Source organism: Macaca thibetana, chromosome 2, assembly GCF_024542745.1.
Source record: "Macaca thibetana thibetana isolate TM-01 chromosome 2, ASM2454274v1, whole genome shotgun sequence".
Classification (NCBI taxonomy): Eukaryota; Metazoa; Chordata; class Mammalia; order Primates; family Cercopithecidae; genus Macaca; species Macaca thibetana.
The window spans coordinates 159,347,754-159,355,235 of NC_065579.1; the positions used below are offsets into that span (position 1 = coordinate 159,347,754).

General features: G+C 36.8%; 1 long non-coding RNA gene across 2 annotated transcripts in view; it reads right to left on the reverse strand.

Moving 5' to 3' along the window:
- The window catches only part of LOC126949258 (uncharacterized), a 49,352-nt gene extending 42,329 nt beyond the window's left edge, over positions 1–7,023 (reverse strand). For both annotated transcript variants that reach the window (XR_007723642.1, XR_007723641.1), the window contains exons 1-2: positions 2,508–7,023; positions 727–1,969 (exon numbers count right to left, since the gene is read on the reverse strand). This is a non-coding gene — a long non-coding RNA (uncharacterized LOC126949258). The remainder of the gene's footprint in view (positions 1–726; positions 1,970–2,507) is intronic.
- Between the last annotated feature and the right edge of the window lie 459 nt (positions 7,024–7,482).

A 7,482-nucleotide genomic window follows, 5' to 3' on the forward strand; every position in this document is an offset into this window, starting at 1 on the left:
ATCCACCCATTAGGCAATGGCTGGGTGAGAAAGCTCAGCCTAAATGAGATTTGAATAGTTAGCTATGTCAAACAGATTTAGCCTCAGAAATTTGAACTTGAACTCTAGAACAGGAGTAGGGGTAGAAGACAGAGAGAAAAATAACCTCAGAGAGTAGCCGCAGTATGTCAACGGTAGACCACTGGTGCAGGGATCCTTCAAGCTCCCTTGAATCCAGAACAAGTCTCCAGCTCCTATCTTCCTATTCATGTGTGGCATGAACTTTTACCCTGGAGCTCCATGATATCCCATCTCTCTTATCACTAAATGAATTCTAATAAAAAGCCCCAGTAAGTCCATTACTGAAAATTAAAATAACTAACAAAACAACCATTGATTACACGCTCTATTGTATCTTTTGTTGCATGTTGTATGCCTGTCTTCCTATTTAGTGAGACTATTTGCTCCTTAACAGTAGAAATATATATCTTCTCCAGGAAGCTAACACAGACATCTAACGCATTGAGATCCTCAGGAAGAACATAAATTGGATTGACAGCAGTCCCAAAATTCTCTCTAAAATCAGTTTTAAAATTATACCAAAATGTATTTGTTATGTGCTATTTTCAAAAATTACAGTTGAATTTTTTCTTTCAGGTGTGGGATGACCTACATAATGGCTTCCCCGACAGCAGAAAGAACAGAATAATTCAACTAACTTATTATTTTCTCCAGTATTTGACTTACCTCCACTAGAGCAGAGTCTAGGCCAGTAACTTCCTTAGACCAGTTCTATGTCTGCTGGCAAAACTTTTCATCCCTCAGTTCTTTGCACAAATAAAAATCATACCTGGAGGTGAAATGAACAACAACAACAAAAAAACCTACAAAGAGTCACTGTGAGAAATGAGGGTGAGCCAGAAAATATCGGGCAAGCATACTGTCAGCTGTATGAACTCCCCTCCACTAGCCACACCCACTCTGGGACGCTGAAGCCGAAGAGGTAGGATATTATCTCTCAGCCTTCATCTGCACACTGCATTCTGCCAGCATGCTAGAGGCTTGTTATAGGTAAGTATACAGAGTAACTCTACAAGGCTTAAATTTTTCTCAAGTCTGTGCTATTTTGACATTTCAAGCTATAAATCTTTAATAGAAAAGATAAATCAAAGGCAGGTTACCTTGGAAGTATTTTATTTAGCAATATTCTTAAATTCCATCTTACAACTTTGATCCTTCTCTGGAAGCCTATACTTGAATCTGAAACATTTACAAACTTTTAAAAATTCAACTTTAACTTTAAAAATATTCAATACAGAAACAAGAAAGGCAACAATATGTTTTACAAATGTATTCAGGATCAAAATACTTGCTATTTTTTTCTAATTAAAAAATTTTGCCTAAGTATCCTTCCTAATCTCAGAGACTCTCCTGTGTGTCTTTCTTATTAGATTGAAGTCCATATATCAGTCACCACTGCATTTCTGTCCTTTGAAAGCCATGCTAAATCTTACATCTTATGAAACAATTGAGAGAAACTGTTTTTTACCAGTTTCTTTCAAAACATGATTTATTCTATTGTACCTTTCATTTCCGGAAAAATAGATATTGTTTCATTCTCTGTAAGAAATGTCATTTCTAGAAATATCCAATTTTCCCTTCCATTAGAAAATATTATCTAATCATTTCATATTCTAAATAAAAGTTCAACTGTTACTGTTCAAGAATTCTGAAATGTAATTTTTCTAGTCTCTGTGTCCATGGCAGTAGACAAGATTTATTTTCACCAAGTATATAAAATAGGGCAAGTGGAGATGTGGTCTACAAGCATATTATCACACACAAATATTATTTGGCTTGCTCCCAAAACTATTCTCTGCCTATGGAGACTCACTCACCCTGCTTTTAGTTCAACTGGACCTAGATGAGCTTGAGGCTTGAATCAACCAGTGGGAACTTCCCCCAATGGGAAGCGCATCCAGGACTTTTGCTGAAACAATAGAGAAATACACATTCTATCTTTCTGGGATCATGAGTAATACATTATCCAGTATCCATCTCACTTGTCACTCATTATACGGCAGCCATTTGACTTAGTAGAACAGACACAACTCTCAAGTCCAGAGGTGGCTTATCCTGTTTAGTATAAGCCAATCTGTCAAAAAAGCTCTTATCCCTCTTTCCCTAGATACTGAGTCCAGGATGGGCAATGACCTAAACTGGTCCCCACAGAATGAAATACAGGACTTCTGTGAATAACTGAGGGGGAAGATTTGTTTCTTGGTCTGATTGATGTGGTATGCATCTGTGATGACTAGAACCATTACAGCTACAGCTGACACATAAAGAAAAGCTAAGAGAATCCCAGAGAGTTACATCAAACCACATCCAAAGCTTCACTACATCTGGATACTTAGCAGTTATGTGAACCAATACATTTATTATTTAAAGCAGTTTGTGCTGAAGATCATGTAATGTATGCTTAAAGTTTTCATTAACATCTTTGCCATTACATGGCGAGCGCTCACCTGAGAATAAAGTCGAAGTGAAGAAAAGCAGCACTGGGAAAGAAAGCAGGATAGATTGATTGCTGGTGACATCACTTGAGGTCCCTTCTTCATTGTTAATTAATGCAGCATCCTTTCTTATTTAAATTAATCTGAGTTGGGTTTCTTCTACTTGCAAATGTGGAGTACCGACTAATTCAGCAGTGTTTCTGGTTTGCACAATTTAGTGGCTCTGAAATGATTATCTGATTATTTTTTCAGTAAAAGGGACCACCATGGGAACTTGATTTGAAAATAAAACAAAGAAATAAATATAATGGTCTTTCAGAACTAAATTAAGTATAATATAGCCACTGGTCAGAAAAACTGAATTTAAGTTGATTTTTAGTCCAAATCACCAATTCACTACTTTAAATGATAGTATTGACTAAAAAATACAGAAAAAGTTTGAAAATGGCTTAAATAAATTCTATCACCCTTAATACCTGGTTAATGCCTATACTATATGCTCCCATAGGATGATTATTATTTGTACTACATTGCAGGCTTCAAAGGAGGCCTGAGGCTTCCTCTTTCACCAAAACCATGAAGAAAGATTATGTAGACCAAGGTTAAAAGCACTGCTGGGTTCCAATGTTAAGGGCTAAAACTTCCAATATGGCAAAGGGGTTTGGCATCCCTGTGGCTTCATTTTTTACCTTATAGTTATTGTTTTAAGAAATCTCCTCTCTTTGGATACTTTCTTCGTGGGAGGATCCTGCTTTAGGCTTTCTGCTTCTTCTTGAACACTTTGCCACTTAGAAATTTCTTCTGCCAGATACCCTAAATCATCTCTCTCAAGTTCAAAGTTCCACAGATCTCCAGGGCGGGGCAAAAGACTACCAGTCTCTTTGCTAAAGCATAGCAAGAGTCACCTTCCTCCAGTTCCCAACAAGTTCCTCATCTCCATCAGAGACCACCTCAGCCTGGACTTTACTGTCTGTATCACTATCAGCATTTTGGTCAAAGCTATTTAACAAGTCTCCAGGAAATTCCAAACTTTCCCACATCTTCCTGTCTTCTGAACCCTCTACGTCTCTAGGAAGTTCCAAACTTTCCCACATTTTCCTGTCTTCTGAGCCCTCCAAACTCTTCCAACCTCTGCCTGTTACGCAGTTTCAAAGTCATTTCCACATTTTTGGGTATCTTTATAGCAGCACCCCATTACCTCGGTACAAATTTACTGTATTCATTCATTCTCACGCTGCTAATAAAGACATACCTGTGACTGGGTAATTTATAAAGGAAAGAGGTTAACACACAGTTCCATGTGGCTGGTGAGGCCTGAGGAAACTCAGAATCATGGCAGAAGGCACCTCTTCACAGGGCAGCAGGAGAGTGAAGTGCCAAGCAAAGGGGGAAGAGCCCCTTTTAAAACCAACAGATCTCATGAGAACTCACTATCACAAGAACAGCACAGGGGTAACCGGCCCAATGATTCAATTACCTCCCACTGGGTCCTTCCCATGACATAAGGGGTTTACGGGAACTAAAATTCAAGATAAGATTTAGGAGGGGACACAGACAAACCATATCACCTGTCTTACACTACTGATGGGGGACACTAAAATGTTTCAGGACTGAAAAGAAGTAGAAGAGGCAGGAAGGGCTCTGATTATTTATATACTCCTGAATCTGTTTTTTGTAAGGAACCACTCCTTTGCTTGTCCCTCAGATCAAAATCATCCCAATTTTCTAAAAATATAACTGTCAGAAGCTTTTGAACCAGAGCAGCTCCATCTTTAATCGGGGCTGGGTAAAATGAGGCTGAGACGTGCTGGGCTGCATTCCCAGCAGGTTAGGCATTCTTAGTCACAGGATGAGATAGGAGGCCGGCAAATGATACAGGTCGCAAAGACCACATTGATGAAACAGGATGCAGTAAAGAAGCCAGCCAAAACCCGCCAAATCCAAGATGATCTCCGGTCATCCTCACTGCTCTTTATGTTAATTATAATGTATTAGCATGCTAAAAAACACTCTGGCCAGCGCCATGACACTTTACAAATGTCATGGTAATATCTGAAAGATATGATATATGTTCTAACCCTCAGTTCCAGGAAATCCCTGCCCCTTTCCTGGGAAACTCATAAATAATCCACCCCTTGTTTAGCAAATAATAAAGAAATAACCATAAAAATAGCCACCAGTAGCCCCTGGGAATGTTCTACGAAGCAGCCCTTCTTTTATTCCTTTATTTTCTTAATACACTTGTTTTCACTTTATTCTAGAACTCAAGTGAATCCTTTCTTGCATAAAATCCAATAACCCTCTCTTGGGTCTGGATCATGATACCTTTCTTGTAAAATAACCAGTACAAGTGCTTGCTTCTTTCATGCTTTCTTACTTACATACTTATTACTTCTTACATACTTTCAATAATATTAGTTTTTCAATAAAATTCTTGGACATTTTTAAAGCTCTGGGCTCCAAAACCAGTCTTCTGCCTTATAATTTATCAGTACTGGCCATAATAACAAATGTGTATGGATTCAGTGAATATTTTTCATTCAAAATGACAGCACTGCAGTCTGACAATTTTGAATATTATTTGCAAAGTGTATAACCTATGAAGGCTTGGAGGAAATAGCAAAATTAGAAGGCAAGGAAAATATTTTTCATGGTGAACTTGTTTTAAAACTGGAAGGAAACCTTTTTTCAATTTTGGGGGGTTTATGATCTCTCTAAATATGCCAATAAAACTAAGTTAAACATAATATACTTGTCTATTCTTAAACAAACAAATTTATTGTATACCTGCAAAAGGTGTCATAAATAGGCATCACATATATTTTCTCAAAATGTCCAATCCTCAAACTTAAAAGTTTATTATTATTTTCCTTTGTAGCTTCAGTATTTTCCAAAGATTTTTATGATGACAGTTATCTAAATTGGGATCTCAGAAAGGCAACCTGTTTTGAAACTTTCAGTGTCTTTGGCATTTAGAATATCATTCACTCAGGTGCATTTCACAAACCTGGAAACACTGAAATTCTAAGATGTTGAAAAAATACTGGAGTTACTAAAAGATATTTTAAACAAATCTTCTCTGGAGATTTAATACAGAGCAGATTAATTTTCTGCACACATCATCTTGGGTATACAATTTGCAAAAAGGAACTAGTCTCTTAAATTTCCTTTATGCTTTCCCCTACCAGGTGGTGATGTTTAGTATCTCTTTACCTAGAGGCATGATCTGCTTTTGACATGGCTTGCAAAGTTAGTGACCTCTGTCATAATGTAAATCCACATGCTTAAAAACAAAACAAGTTAGCAAAGATCTTTTTGCTCCTTTCTGCCAATTACAAATAAACAAAAATAAATAAATCAATAAAATAACTCTGTTAGAGAAACGGCTTACTGCAGGGAGACAAAGAAGGACCTTGGTGGTGTTCATTGCTTTTCCTCTAACCCTAGCTTCCTGGCTGAAATTTTTGACCAGAATTTTCCATTCATGTGCTAGAAATATGTAATAAATATTTGATAAATGGAGCTCTTTCACACTGAAACTTGTAGCATGACTTTGAAAAATTGTGGCCTGTTTTCTTAAAAATATACAGTAATGTACAAATACTATTTGCCATCCCTGCTTCATCCACACCAACCCTCAAAGATGTACACATTAAGAAAGAGTCCAGAAATGCTTCAGTTACAAAAATTCAGTAGTTCAGTTCTTGGGTTATAGAATTGCAGTATAAGAAAGATATACCCAAGGAGAGTTAAGACATAGGGACTTGTGTCTAGAAAATTAAGTCCAATTTAAAAAATGATGGCCCAGTAGTCCTTGGGCTTTTTGAGAGTGTAATAATAATAATAAGAGTGGTAAGAGGCCTTCTGTGGTAGGCTGAATAACTGCCCTCTCCCTCAAAAGATGTCAACATTTGAATCCCTGGAACCTGTGAAACTGTTACATGGTAAAAGGGACTGTGCAGATGTAAATAAGTTCAGGATCCTGAAATGGGGAAAATATCCTGGATTATCCAGGTAGGCCTAGTCTAATCACAAGGATCTTCATAATAGGGAAGCAGGAGGGTTAGAGTCAAAGAAATGGATGAACTAACACACCAGACAGTTAAGCACTTTTCCTGGGTAAGCTGAATTTTTCAACTACTTTTTTTTTCTCTGGGAGTATCTGTTGAGTCTGTGCAGGGACTGAGAGTAAGGCTTACCACAAACAGAGGGACTCCAATAGCATAAAGGGAACAAGTGAAACTTTGATGCTTGTGTGATCTGGAACAAAGGCTCAAACTCGTAAGTGGCAAGAGTAGAAGGACCACTCAGCTGAACCTAGCCCAAACTACTAACTTAGATAATCACGAACATATAAAATGGCTGCTGTTTTGAAGTGGTTTGGAGTGCAGCAATAGATAAGGTATAAAATTTGAAAATTCCCCAAATGTAAGAAGAGGATTTAGATGCATGTAGCTAAAACATTAAAAGCCAAACAACATAAAATTGTTGCAAATAAAATTATATAAAAAAATACAAAAATAAAATAATCTGCTCACAAGGAAATAAAAAGAGTAATGTGATAGACACCAATTATGGCCACTTTTTAAAAAGTGATTTAAAACTAAAATAATACTATGTAAATTTTATATAAATAAATTTGACAATCTAGAAAAAAAGGAATACTTTTCTAAGAAAAATTAAATGATTAAAAGGACTCAGAAAGAGATTGAAAATTACAGTGCCCAAAAACTATAGAATTGAGAAGACATATCCTAAAAAAAAAAAAAAAGCCCACTGGCCAAGAGGGTTTTACAGATGAGCTTTACCATCTTGAGAGCATTGTACAAGACAATATTCCCCTGACTAATTCTATGAGGCTAGCCTAATACAAATCCAAAAACTGGATGAAGATTGCACAGGTCCATCCCACTTAGGAATCTCAATGTCATTTATAAAGTCAGCAAATTCTAAAATAAAAATATTAGTAAATTAAACACATACACAT